At 37.8% G+C, this 14432-nt stretch overlaps 1 protein-coding gene across 3 annotated transcripts in view; it reads right to left on the bottom strand.

The window, feature by feature from the left end:
* The window catches only part of SYT1 (synaptotagmin 1), a 607838-nt gene extending 599036 nt beyond the window's left edge, over nucleotides 1–8802 (bottom strand). Inside the window, exons 1-2 of one of the 3 annotated variants that reach the window (XM_081593170.1) lie at nucleotides 8643–8802; nucleotides 8442–8548 (exon numbers count right to left, since the gene is read on the bottom strand). The gene's annotated coding sequence lies outside the window, so the exon portion shown is untranslated. Of the gene's footprint in view, nucleotides 1–8441 lie in introns of all 3 variants that reach the window. The other 2 variants (XM_081593172.1, XM_081593169.1) reach the window with 2 other exon arrangements.
* Between the last annotated feature and the right edge of the window lie 5630 nt (nucleotides 8803–14432).

The raw sequence follows: 14432 nt of genomic DNA, 5'->3' as shown, positions 1-14432 counted from the left end.
TAAATTCAGTGAGATACAACTGTCATGAAAACAGTGATGTAAATGCTATCATTGGAAGAATAAAATTTAGAAAGATGCCTGAAAATATATGCCATTTGTTTGGACTTTGAAATATTACTGTCTTACCTCTAGTCAATCAATTTTGTTTTAAAAATTACCACTGGGATAATTTTTACATGGAGGCTCTCAAAAACTTTCAAATCATTGTACATTCCACTGAAGTGTGACAAATACATGAACAAATGACTCTCCCTTATTTATCTTACATACCTTTTGTGAAACTAATCTGAACTGTATACAAACTAAGAGGGAAATCTCTTGGTTACTAACAAAAAATAAATTCAGCAGGTAGAGATGAGTATGGGGTCTAGAGTACCAAGTTCCCAGTAGTGTCTAGAGTAAGATGATTCATTAAGATATGAAAAAAAAAATAGGAAAGAAGGAAGGAAGAAAAAGAGGGCAGGAAGGAAGGAGATAAAAAAAGGAAAAAAAAATGGCAGGGAAGGAAGAGAATGTAAGAGAATTATTGTATTACGCTCTTAGCTGGAGAGCTGAACAAATCTTTCCTACCCTGGCAGTGAGTAGTAACATGCTTCAATGCATACAGGTCTGAAAGTCCAGAAGTCAGAGAAATCAAACTATTGCTATGTGTTCAATATATAAATGATGAAACAGATTCTCAAAGGCATAACAGAAGTCATCTATGCTACTCTTCCCTGAAGGAGTTGACTCTCTCCTATCATTAATATTCATTCTGTGTTATCTAGGAATGGTTCAGAAAGTATCTATGATTCTCCAGGAAAAAAAAATCCAAAACCAAACAGGAACCTTGCATTTTAAGTACATCACCCCCCCACACACACTATTTTAAAGCAGGCAATTTTAGACAATTTAGGAATAGGTCGGCTTTTTGTCACTTTTCTAGAATTATTAAACTCAACTATATCTCAAGATGATTGTTTGGCATTTTATATTTAATATTATAATTGAATAAAAATACAAAAATAGGTACATTACTTGCAAAGTCACATTGTTAACTAAGCTTTCATGTACAGGAAATTCTAAACAAAGACAAAAAATTCAAGCACTTTTAGGCATATAATGGTCTGGTTTATAGATATTTAAAAATAAAACTTGTGGCCTTGGATTCTGGACATTGGTTAAAATAAAATAGTGATGTTATTCTATTTATAAAGAGATGCTAGTGCTCTAGAAACATGCTCTAATGCCCAACAGTTCATTTTATTCATTCCTCAAATCTGATAAAAATGCTACGGATTAGGCAGAAAGCCAGCCCTGTAAACCAGGATCTGGCAGACACTCCAAGCCAGAAACAGATTCCATGCTTTGCTACCTTGTCTTTCTCCTGAGAAATCATGACGACTTTTCCTCTTAATAGTCATGCTAACTCAGAGCCTGCTTGTTAGAGGAGCTTAGCTAGGCCTTGGTAACCTGTGTTGTATCATTTATCCTTGTTTCAAAGGCCATCAAGTCATTGGTCTAAAAAATTTTTGTTAATGACTTTTCCCTCAAAACTAAGAAGCTTCCATATTTCAAGGGTGGAGAAAAAGGACCAACCTACTGTTTATAATACACAGAATACCAGGGTGGGGGTGTGTGTGCAGAACATCATCTGGAAAAAAAATACTTAACTGACTCTTTCTCCTTCTCAAGGAAAGAGCAAACAGTTCCAAATTGACATTTTCATGAGTGCAGCCTGCTGCTATACTGCTGTTTATACTTACAGTTACTTTTACATAAAATTATGTCTGAAAAAAAGACTAACAATAATCTATCCTAAAAGCAACCCTATGCCATGTTTCACAGTAATATTCAGAGATTCTACGGGAGTACGAACCAGTTCTCAGGTATCTGTGATGACCAGGATGAGGTACATGAATGCTTAAGAGTCTCTGTAACAAGACACAGGTGGATTCTGGAAGTATTAAAGCCAATCTGAGGATGTGAAAATATTTTAAATAATGACTTCAGCTATATCCACTGGTGTTAATAAGTTAAAAAGTTAGACTGATTCATGGTTTTAACAGTTTCACCTTTTGCTTGGGTCACTTGTGAGTAATCAAAAGAAATTCCATGAAAGAAAAGCTATTTTGTCAATTATGTAAAGCTTATATACATCACATTTTGAAAGTGTTGACATGAAGTTTGTTATAGCTGAGCATGTTTTGTGTGAGTATTTCCATGTGTTTTTGCCTTCACGTTGATGAAAATATGCCAATAAATCTGAAAGTAGCAATTACTAAATCCAATTATCTGCCTCCAGCTAGAGTGAGGCTTGGGCTGGCATGCAAGGAGACTGGCCCTGAAGCGAAATGAGCCTCAGATAAAAACAGAAGGCGGTCCCCTGGAGGCCACACCCAGGGAACTGTCCCCAGAGGTGTCTGTCTGCTTTCTTCTTTCTTTGCGTATAGCATAAAAACTGGTTGTAGTCTGGGAGGGTGTGGGAGGCTAACAAGAGATATTGTATCTCATTTAAGCAACTGGAGTATCAGAAGGCTTTGTATTTAAATAATTCTCTGATTCTGCTGCTGCTGCTGCTGCTAAGTCGCTTCAGTCGTGTCTGACTCTGTGCGACTCCATAGACAGCAGCCCACCAAGCTCCGCTGTCCCTGGGATTCTCCAGGCAAGAACACTGGAGTGGGTTGCCATTTCCTTCTCCAATACATGAAAGTGAAAAGTGAAAGTGAAGTTGCTCAGTCGTGTCTGACTCTTTGCGACCCCATGGACTGCAGCCCACCAGACTCCTGCGTCCACGGGATTTTCCAGGCAAGAGTACTGGAGTGGGGTGCCATTGCCTTCTCCGTCTCTGATTCTACTAGTGCTTAAATACCTATGTGCATTTTATCCTTGATTAGCTAGGTGAATGATTTAGAAAGAAAAAGAAAACATCTATCGCAGGAAAAAACATATAACCCTCTTTACTTGTATAATACCCCTTGGCAAAAATAATACTGCGCTATATGAACTCTAAGCACTTTAGAATTATAAGCAAAGCTACACTGAACAAATAGAGAAACTACAGGTTTAGTGGGATGAGGCAAGACCAAGTTTCAGTATCATACCTGGATTGAATTAATTGGATATTTTGACCAGCATTCATTCTTGACTCAGTCACTGAGTTGAATATATGAGGCACAGTCTCGGCCTGCTGCAGCAGGACTGTTGTCTAGCATGTGTAATGATATGTTGTATGACAGGGCTGCTAGGAAATCGCACATTAACCAAACTATCTCAGAAACCAAATTATTTCACTAGATTCTTATACTAGCTGAGAAAGGCCATTCTCATTCTACATGGGAATTTTCCAGCTCCCATTTTGTACAAACAGTTAAAATATAGAAGGCATTTATCACCTTTATAAGCTTTACAGTCTTCCAGGGCTCCTCTTCAACAAAATGACTCTGTATGTGGATAACTAATATGCTCAACATACTACTAGTGAGACCAATACAGGAATGATTGATTTATTTTTATCTACACAACTGCATAACCCAAAATGATGAACTCTGACCTCCTCTCAGTTACATTACTGGTAAGTTATGGAAACCAGTGTGCCACATTCCTTCCAAGAATTGAATGTATTTGTAAAGAATCAGAATTAGTTCTAAACAATTAGAAGTTGTGGTTTAACTATGTAGAAAAAATTATAGAAATTACAGAAATTTTTTTAAACAGCTTTGGATTTTCCAAAGACATGTCACAAAATTTCTTTCTAACACAGTATAAATGTGCTATTGTTATTCTGACATAGGTTCCAATTTGTTTTAGAACTCTCTTAAATAAAGTTTTTAAATCTGGAAAGCAAATATTTTAAAAGGAGATTTCCTTGATATAGGACTTCTGCAATTATATTTAAAACTATAGAAATAACATCCCCAGTGCTTACTCTTCCTACAACATAGCAATGTTTCTCATTGCACACTTTAGAAGTTTTCCTTTTTTAAATAATCTAGGAAAGGTTAAAGGTTAAAGTTTTATTCATATACAACAAGAAAATACTGTGTCCTCTCTTACTTCCAGTAGATAACATGACTATATTTGCAATATTATTTAATCTACATTTATTTTCTTGCACTAACACATCTGAGTAGAATGATGCCCATACATGCCCAGCTATCACAGTTCATCTTATAGTCAATATAAAAATGGTTCTTCAAGAAAGAACACTCCTAAAATGACAGAGGAGATAAAAGAAAAACACTATTTCCTTCAGACTGGAAAGATTAAATCCAGCTTTTAAAAAATGGCCACACTTAATGGAAAGGTTTGAATCGGTTTATAAAAACATTATGAAAAAATAATGCTCATTCTTAAAGAAATTACTAAAGATACCAATCTAAACCCCCTTACCTGAAAAAGCAATGATAATCATGTTGATTATATAAAAGATTAAGAACAAATTTACCTTTATGCAAATGTTGAAAGAAACAAAATCTTAGAAAGATAGAAACTTTAATGCCCTATTATGTCTAAAGCATATGAAAATATGATTTCAGTTTATTTGTTACCTGCATATAAAAGTGTATCTTGTACTGAGAGGTTTTATTTTTTTTTCAAATCCATGATTCATATAAAAATCACTTCTTCCCTAAGCCACAGAAGAGCTGTATAAAGGGAAAGATCTGTACCCCCATTAATTTTGCCTCTGGGTATTTCTAGTCTTTTCAACCAAATAAATATTAAAAGCATCCCCAAGACACTGTCATCTTTCATTAAATGGTACTTTTTACAGAAGTACTCCCTAGTTTCAGCAGATTATATGCTACTGCCCATTAGTCTTGAATCCTTTCAGAAAATATTACATAATATATACATATATATATACACACACATACACATACATATATATATACACACATGTGTACATATATATATTCTTAAATATTAGTTGAAATTATTTATTTGGACTGCCATATATTTTATTCCTATTTAAATAGCTTTGAACAATTTCAATGCCAAACAATTTCAACTAGAAAGCATCTCACACATTAAACTTTTGATACAGATGTTTTTATGACAAGCAAATCATTTAAAAAATTTCAGAACCACAAGTGTTTTAGGTATTTAATTTTAGTAAGCATTAGTTTTTAGCAAAACACTTGTAAAACCCACACCTACATTATTCTATGCCAGAAAATCTAACTTTGGTCTTGGTTTTCTTTAATATTAGATCAAATTTGCTCTGTTATGTAATCACACTGCTTACTTTTGCTTTCGCTTCCCCAAATCATTTAATCACTACCATTAGGAAAAAAATATATTATGTTCCAATTTGGAATTAATGGTATCTCTTCCTAGCTATTACATAAACCAGAACCCTTAAGAGCTCAAAGTATTTCAGGCTCCCATAATTGTCTATGTTAAGTGTGAGATTTTTAAGATTAGATGGCTGTAAAAACCTAATTTGAGAATTCAGTATAAATTGATTTAGTATATTGAACTTAAAGGAGATGAATTGATGTTTTATCTATGGTGTCAGTAGGCAAGTTCAAATTAGCTTTCAGATCTAACATATTTTGCATTTTATTTATTAATCATCTAGTTCATTTTGGAAATACAATTAAGAGAAGTTACTATATTTTAGCTTTATGTTCAGTTAGCATCAAGTCTAATATGCAAATATTGTAAATACCATAACCATTTTCATATTTCTGGACTAGAACTATCTGACAATTTGACCAGACAGAATAACTAATATTCTCCATTACGAAATGAAGTTCAAAACTACTCTGCAACAATTCTCTATTGTGTGGTATTTTATAAAATTAGTATTTTAGGATTTCCCCTGTAGAGTAGCAACCTTTAGTTCTGATAAAAATACATTAAAGCCTAACTACCATATTTGCTCTGAAACATTAATAAGATTTACTAAGATGTTCTTTTAAAAGGAGAAAAGATGAAGGTTGTATGAAACTGTTATACTAGAACATTTTATGGGATGACAGGGCAATAATTTCCTACAATATATCATTTAAAGTCTTACTTCAATCCACTCACTATATATTGGAATTAGTTCTGACTTCCGGTATATAAAGGCGTAATTTTTTTTGTAAGCATGTGAAAAACTCAATACTCACGTGCATGTCTTTTACATGTCACTGCTATAATTAACATTTGTTAAGAGTTTCAAAAATAAATGTCACAAACCAAGTCCAAACTTGCAACTTTCCTAAGATACAGTGAGAAATAACCAAGTAAAATCTTAATTTGCTCACATGGAAAGCAGTTGGTTTCCTTTCTCTCTTCATGTCTAAACTTGTTAATTCAGATGTACACATGTGAGGCAATTAAACGATTGTCCTTTTGTCCTTGTAACCGAAAGGTGGCACCTCTAAAAATTAGAGTTAGCTTTCAGCAGAGGTACTACATTAAAAACGAAAAAAAAAAAACAAAAACAGACATTTAAATGTCAAAGCCTCAGAAAGAAGATCTTGCTTCTGTGACTTGAGGTTAATTCTACTGAAATAGGAAAGATAAGTGTCTCAAATAGAAAATAGTTTAGAAAATAACACCTATTACATTGACAGTAAATAAATGCAGCTCTTCTCTAGATCAGTGTATGAACTTGTCCACTAAAGATATGTAGTGAAAATAATACTTTCTGGGATACATAGATTAGTGTGGAAGTTCAAGCAGAGTTGAGAAAGAAGGCTCCCTTTTCTTATCCCAAGTGGACACATAAAAAAAAAGGTAAGACTTGGCATTTCCTCTGATAAATCAAAGGGAAAGATTTATCTGGACACCAACATCTGCTAATTTCTCTGCACTCATGTAGGATCCACTTGGAATGTTTTCCATTGCATTCATCTAAGCACTTCTTTCTACCTCCTCCCATCTGACAGCCATCACTTATCTGTCTCTGATGAATAACAAGAAAGGAAAGCTTATACCACTGATGACGGAATTAGAAATTTCTGAGGCTACCATCAAGGTTCTGTCCAACAAGTCCCGTTCACTTAACCTATCATGCAGGCAGCCAGGGCACAGAGTTGTTTTGACATCTTTCTCTGTATTATAATAAGAGATGAGAACAAAAACATTTTTCCCATTAAGATTTTTGAAATTTGAGGCTATCTTCCTACCATTACTTTCTAAACTTTGTTCCAGTAGAAGAGGATTCTTGGCCAACTGAGCTTCCACGTACCTTCTAAATGGAGTACTAAAATTGTATAAGCATCAAGTTTACATCTATTAAATACACTTATTGAAAGAAAATAAGGCAAAGCACAAATTCAATATCCGGGAAACAAAATGCAAACAGCAGAAAGATAGAATGAAATCAGAATTCATACACAAATGCAGCTTTAACACCAAAGTTAAATGTTTGCTTTATTTTAAAGGGTTAATCTTTAAGAAAGTCAAAATCAACACATACACAAAGCTAACTAGATTAGCTTTCTCAAAGTAGAAACCCAAGCCTCCTGATAGGACTAGTGTCACTTAAAAATGTTTTGAAACTTTATACATATATATGTATACGTATATATATATATATGTATATGTATATATATATATATATATATATATATATATACATATTTTGCTCCTCAACATAAAGGCCATACCAAAAAATCTCAGGAAATTAATCTGTTTTTAATTTTTTTTTCCTCTGTTGGAAAAGCTTCTCCAAGTTCAGACATTAGCACTGATGGACAATACCAAAGAGCCCCACAGAACAGATGGAAACGGGAAGAGTCAAACGGTGGGCACTTAAAAGCAACAGCAATTAAGCAGTTGAAAGTGGGTTGAAACGGTGATTTACTTTTGTTCCATTTGAGGGAATCAAGTGAGAGACACAGCCTCTTGCAAGGAGGAGATCAAGTCAAACTTGACGCTTCCCCTCTCCCACAGCCTGAGCTGCACAGCTTGTCTGCTTCCTTTATTCAGTTTAATTGCTTTCCCTACTCTAATTTTTGCAGAGGCTGTATTCTATCTTGCTCCTTCTCCCCTGCCCTGGGCAGGTAAAAAAAAAATGTTTCTCCTTTCATCACTACCTTCCTCTTTCCTCTGCGAAAAGGCAATCCTCTCCAGGAGGAGAAAGAAGCCCTGTGCGTGCCTCGGATGGGAGGAGGGAGAAGAAGAGAGAGTGAGAAAGGAGTTGGAGGGTGGTGGTGATGGTGGTGAGGGATAGAAATTGAGGGTGGGGGGCAGAGGAGAGGGGAGGAGAGAAGAAAAGAAGAAGATGGGGGATGCCCAACATCAACTCCAGGCTCTGAATCGCAGGCGCTGTGCTGAGTGCTTCTGCGGGAGATGCACATGTGGTCTCATTACACTGCTCACAATAGGCCACCCGGGGCTCCCTTCCCAGGTCTCAGTCTCCCCCCACCAAACCCCAAGTGTGCCGAGAAGAAAACCTTCTGGACGGATTCAAGCAAACAGGCACCGCCGAGGTGGCCGTGCCGCCACTCCCGCTGCCTTACCTGGAGCGGGGAACAGGAGGTGGTGCCTGCTCGCGGGTCCCTACTGCTTCCCCGGGCTGACCGGTGCACACGACTCCTTTCGCTGCCTCTGCTCTTGGAGGGGCAGCCTGCAACACAAAAGGGGGATGTGGGTGTGGGTGTGTGGGAGGTTTTCCAGGGCCACCAGCTGGTCCCAGCTGGCCGCCCCCACCCTGCACACACCCCTCCGGGGCACTAAGCCCCGCTCTCCGGTGAGCACCACCCTGGGAGCTTGCCCCGGTGCAGTCTCAAGTTGCCGCTGCCAAGTGCCGCCGCCGCTGCTGCAGAACGAGGAGGTGGAAAGACAGTGGGGGCAGTACTCGGTCTAGAGCATCCCCACACTGCAGCTTCTCCAGGAATCCCTCCAGTGAGGAGGCGGCCGCCCGTCATCTCCCAGCCCCGGCCGCCTGATTGGTTCCACCGCCGGTACGCTAAGCCAGGGAGCCAATCCGGGCTCACGAATAATAGGTGGATCCGCGCAGCCAACAGCGCCCATCCCAGTTCTGCTAGTGTCTCTCCATCCCCACAGCGGACAGGGACTTGAGGAGGGGGTTGAGGAGCTTTGGGGGAGGGGGGTCAACTATGAGGGGGTCAGAGCCCAAGGAGACGTAATCAAGGACATCCGATAAACCCTCTGGGTAGTCACAGGAATGCCCCGCAAACTGTTCAGCAAGCCGTAAGCACAGGAGAGGGAGACAGCATAATAAAAAGCTTTTTTTTTTCTCTCTCTCTCTCTTTTCTTTCTTTTTTTTTTTTTTTTTACTTTCAATCAAACCCTGCCCTGATACTGAGCATGCCCAGACTGCAACAGCGCCCTAGGAGTTCCGTTATGTGTGGGTTTGCAGGCTTTGGGTTTCTTAAAATGTGGGAGCCGGGAAGGAGAGACAGAAGTTTGTCTTTGGCTATTTGACCCGGAGGAGTTGTGAAAGCAAAGCAGGGCGGAGATAAGAAAGGAGTCCGCCGGAGAGCCCTCACCCTGAGCCCTAGGAAGGTGGCCCTCTGGGCCACTGGAGGCTGTTAATATCATCGTGTGGGTTCAGGGGTGGAAGCAGGGTAAGACTAATCGGAGCCCTTCTAGACGCCTGGAGACTTTTCTTGAATCAAGGGTGCGTTGCTTGGGAGATGCCGGGATGCCGGCCTGGGAAGCTCCTTCCCCTAGGTGGGGCCGAGAAGCGACTCCACCCTGCAGCAGGGGCTGCCAGGCAGAGGAGAGCGCACTGGGAGTTTCCACTGCGGCGACCAGTAAGTTTGTAGACTTAGGTCAAGTGCGACAATGTTGGGGATGCAGTTTCTGCCAGCTCCCTCCCCCATCTCTCCACCCCTTGCCAGCGCCGTGACAACTGAAGCGAGGGTGCTCTCCCTCCTTTCTCTCTCTCCCCTGAACAGTTCTGCTCGGAAGTAAGAAGCTTTTCCCCTGTGAGAGCAGTCCTGACCTGATTGCCTCTAAGCTCTAGGGCAATTTATAGCTTGGTAATACGGAGAAGCCAAGCTGGGAGATTCAGCGATAGGGGGCAGGGACAGCAAGCAAGGCAAGAGGCGGAGCGGAACCTGGCTCCGGTAGGACCGAGTCCATTCTCTGCTCCACAGGTGCAAGGCTTCTGAAACGCAAAGATGTATCTCCCTCTCTCACCCACTGACCTTGTTTACCGGCCTATGAACCTCTGATTTGTTTTGCTTAGAAATGCTTGCAGTTTGTGTAAACTTTGTCAATGGCTACAGTTGAGAACTCTCCTAATTGGGTTCTTTATTTTACTGAGAAGATTATCATGGCATCTCAGTTAAGGAAATAAATAGCTATCTCAATTCCCCAAACCCATCCACTTTGAACTGGAGTTTCATTAACACTAGTTTGCAAAAGTAACTGTATCAAGGATTCAATTAACAGTAACACATTTCTTCAAGTTTTTAATTAAATCTCTGCAATTTATGTAATGTTTAGGATCCTTATTCTAAGTTTAGGGGAAAAGGAGACAACTTTATACAAATTAATCGTTTTAATAACAAATACTTGTGTATTCCCCCAAATTGTAACTATACGTAAATATTTATCTCATATTTTTTAAAAAATTCCTCAAATCTTGAGAGTAATTTCATAGCTAGAGAAAGATAATAGATGTTAGTTTAAAATCAACTCATATTTGATGAAGCAGAAAAAGAATGAGGAGGATGATGGTGGAAGACAGGAGAAAAAGAAGAATCAATGACCAGTCTAACACTGCTTTCCAATAAATGTCCTCATACAAAAGGATCATATTACCCACCCAATAAAGATCTCTATTTTAAAAAATACTCTTGGCACACTCTCTAGATTCCAATAATTAAAAGTTGCATGTTTTTAAAAGTTGTGTCCAATAGCTGCATGTGGAAACAAGTAAATTTATTTTAGAAGAAATTAGTAAGTAGAACATGATTCCATATTAGTTATCTGTTACAGACCCTGATTCTATCATTAATATCTTAGCCAATTTCTCTTCCTGTCTACTTCACATCCTCTCCAATAATCAACTCTCTCTCAGTAGTCAGAATCCTAGACAACATGAATGGTGTTAGATGTTTGCATCCCAAAGTTCCTTGCAGAAGGAAGGAACTAACCTTCCTGGTTAGCTGGCTAACATAAAAAATGGATTTTACAGGTACACTATGATTCACTTTAGAATAAATAGCGTTTCTGATCATGAATATTAGTAAGACTCCACTTCCATACTGGATATTAATATACTGTAATTTTTACAGAACTAAGATTTTTATCCTTTCCCTTATTCTTATGTTTTCCCAGACTCTGGGAAGGAGCTAAAGACCTCCACCTGGGTTCACGTGCCATGCTATTCTGCTGCACAGGGTATATATCATCTTTGACTTTATAGCAGACTCACCTCCATTAAAAGAAAGATCAGGTCAATTGTCTTTTGTGTCTATTGTTTCTCAGGTACTTTTAAAATCGAGAATGCCTATGTCTTATGCTACTAAGATTGAACTCATTCCTTGGTCATACAGTATTTAAATATATACATATGTATATTTGCTATTTTAAAACTGCGTTTATTTTGTTCAGTGTTTTCCTTCATCACTCTTTGCTTAAAAAACATCCCTGATCATTTTTCTGCTTCACATTTTTGCTCTGAGATCTTGTCATCATTTTCTTTATTCCTTTTTCAATGGACTCATCTATTTACTACTTTAATGTTCCCTTTGCCATCTATTTTAGGCTATGGGATCAGAATAGAAATTAAATTGGATTGGGGCACTGAGGAGAAAAGTGTGTCTTATGGCAAGAGTGGGAATTAGAGACTTTAGAAACTAGAAATTCATTAAGTGTGAACATGGCTGTTTTCTGTAGACCATAGAAAGAATAAATGAAAAAGGTACCAAGAAAATTCCCTGTGTTGTTGGAAAAGCTTGTATATGCTTGTTGACCAATTATACTGAAGAGTTCCATTTAATCAACACTCTCGTGTACTATTAGTTTATGTCTTTAATAACCACACTAATTGATGATACCTAAAGTATCATTTCTAAGAGTTGTGAAAAATGAAAAAATAATCAACTTTTCAATATTTTGCCTGTATAGATTTATTTTGATTATATAGATTCATATTTTATTATTCTTTTAATTTTATATATATTTTCTGCCATTGCCTTTCAAGATACAGCCTTTTTCCTCCCTCTTTCCAGGTGAGAAGATTTATTGTTTGTTTTCTGGAACAAAATTCTGGATAGAATTTCACCTTCAACACTGTTTAAAGGATCATCAAAAATACCCCTCCAAGCCTCAGTTTTCTCAGACATATCTTTAGAACTTTTTGTGAGGATAAAGTAATGCAATGTACATACAGTGTTAGTTTCAACCACATAGCAAGGACTTAATGACATTAACCACTATTATTATTATTATTACATTATTATCATTTCTTTTACTTTCATTTTTATTTTTCAGATTTCTAGGAGATGGGACTTCCTAACTCCTAGAGATTGGGAGATCAAGTCCATTTAAGCCAACAGTGAGATGGACACTCTTTACATATGAGCATTGAAGTTAGAAGAAAATTAACACGTGGTAAAAACTTGTTTATACATGAAGTGTGAATAGCCTTCTATCTTCATGTGTTGATCTTAGACTATAAGTTTCTAGGAGATGAACAATTTTTAGAGAATGTGCACTTATGTATTTTGTTGTTAACACTTAATTTGTATTACTCTTCAAAACTGGCTTTCTTGAAGGCTCAGATGGTAAAGAATCTGCCTGCAGTGCAGGAGACCTGGGTTCGATCCCTGAGTTGGGAAGATCAATGGAATGGCAACCCACTCCAGTATTCTTTCCTAGAGAATCCCATGGACAGAGGAGCCTGGTGGGTTATATAGTTCATGGGGTCACAAAGGGTCAGTACAACTGAGCAACTACACTTTCACTTTTTTCACTTTTCACATAAGAAAAATCTACTCTTGTGCAAAAAATATGATCACTGATGTTTTTGGTTTTTAGGAAGCAAGTGGAACCATCCACATGTTTTCAAAACACTTAAAGACAGTGGAGTCATTCATTTTGGTTTCCTTTTTCTCAAGATGTTTTGGCCTGACAGTATTGCTAATGATGTTATAGGCAATAGGTAAGGGAAAAAATATCAGAGCTGTATTGGAATTACAAAAAGAAATTAACCACAATGGATTTTTTTTTTTAAACTGGGCACGCACAGTTTTAAACAAAGAGAACCTAGAATTGAAAGAGGAAAAAAAGAAAATGAATACAGATGGGAATCAAGTCAAATCTTAGTCTCTATGGTAGAGAGTAAGAGCCCTATAATTGAACTACAATATGTTACAATTTTCACAGAAAAGAAAATAAAGAGCTAGCAGTATTCAATATGGCTTTACAAAAGCCTTTTCTTAAAGTTAGGGCTAAAAAAATATTGAAAATGAAAAGGAGGACAGTGACTCAAAAAGTAATATACTGTGTCAGGCAGTTGAGGTTAGTAAGAAAAATAATATTTAAGCGAATCTATCTCAAGGGCAAAATAAAAGTAGTTTGAGCTAATGTTAGCCAAAGGTTTTAGAAAGAAAACCAGCAGTACGTTTTTCAAATACCCTATCACAGAAGAAATATCCTGTAGCAAAAAACAAATTTGCTAATAAAGAAAGCAACATTAAACTTGATATTCAGTTCAGTTCAGTTCAGCTCAGTCGTGTCCGACTCTTTGCGATCCCATGGACCGCAGGACGCCAGGCCTCCCTGTCCATCACCAACTCCCGGGGTCTACCCAAACCTATGTCCATCGAGTCGGTGATACCATCCAGCCATCTCATCCTCTGTCGTCCCCTTCTCCTCCTGCCCCCAATCCTTCCCAGCATTAGGGTCTTTTCCAATGAGTCAACTCTTCGCATGAGGTGGCCAAAGTATTGAAGTTTCAGCTTCAACATCAGTCCTTCCAATAAACACTCAGGACTGATCTCCTTTAGGATGGACTGGTTGGATCTCCTTGCAGTCCAAGGGACTCTCAAGAATCTTCTCCAACACAACAGTTCAAAAGCGTCAATTCTTCGGTGCTCAGCTTTCTTCACCGTCCAACTCTCACATCCATACATGACTACTGGAAAAACCATAGCCTTGACTAGATGGAAGTTTGTTGGCAGAGTAATGTCTCTGCTTTTCCCTTTAAAATCAAGCGGAGGATTCTATTTAACTGAAAACATAAGAGTATTATAGTTCAACTACTGTCTTTAATTTTCATAAAAAAAAGTGTCCAGAGATTAATTACTTATTAAAATCTACAGAGAGAGTTAAGGTAGAATAAGGCTGTAGAGGAAGAGTAATATTCTTTGTTTCCAACAAGCTAAAATGTTTTAATAATGTTTAAGAAAGAAACAAGACATCCACCCAGGACTTCAAAATTTGATTCTGGAATGGTGCCTCGTGTTCTGAGAGAGGGCAGGAAAACACAAATACTTATTCTAAGACACTCCTAGAAGGGTTTTTGTAGA

Source organism: Giraffa tippelskirchi, chromosome 4 (assembly GCF_054371585.1).
Source record: "Giraffa tippelskirchi isolate mGirTip1 chromosome 4, T2T-mGirTip1v1.2.pri, whole genome shotgun sequence".
Lineage (NCBI taxonomy): Eukaryota > Metazoa > Chordata > Mammalia > Artiodactyla > Giraffidae > Giraffa > Giraffa tippelskirchi.
The sequence above is the reverse complement of the archived record's forward strand: the minus strand, read 5'-3'. Positions and strand labels throughout refer to the sequence as shown.